Genomic DNA, 502 nt, shown 5'->3' on the forward strand with positions numbered 1-502 from the left:
CGCGGAAGAAGGGAAAAAAGAAGGAGCGATGCTGGGTCGGAACGTGGAAGGGAACACCGACTAGGAGGCGAGACCCCGGCTATCCTGGAAGGTGGGCACCGAGATATAATACTCGACTACCTCTACCAGCCGCGATAAGTGTCAACTGCAGCGTGCCAGATAAAAAGAACGTAGGAAAAATAAAATTTAGCTCGGTGATCCATCATGAGGCTACGGACGCCGGACGCGCAGGCTCGTTCAGGATTGGCTGACTCCTCCCAAAGACGGTCACGTGACCGGCGTCGTGAACACGCCCAGTTTTGAAAAGGCAGCACCCTGACTATACCTTGATGTATACCGCGACTCGTTTGCCGGAGAACCAAAGGGGAGGGAGGAAGAGAGAGACAGGAAGGGAGAGAGAGACAGAGAGAGAGCAAGAGAGAGAGAAAGAGAAAAGGAGCCTAGGGTGAAAGAGAGAGGCGAGAACTGGACACACCAGACCCTTGTGGCTCGCAATCTCACC

This window comes from Bombus impatiens, unplaced genomic scaffold (assembly GCF_000188095.3).
Source record: "Bombus impatiens unplaced genomic scaffold, BIMP_2.2 scf_0621, whole genome shotgun sequence".
Taxonomy (NCBI): Eukaryota; Metazoa; Arthropoda; class Insecta; order Hymenoptera; family Apidae; genus Bombus; species Bombus impatiens.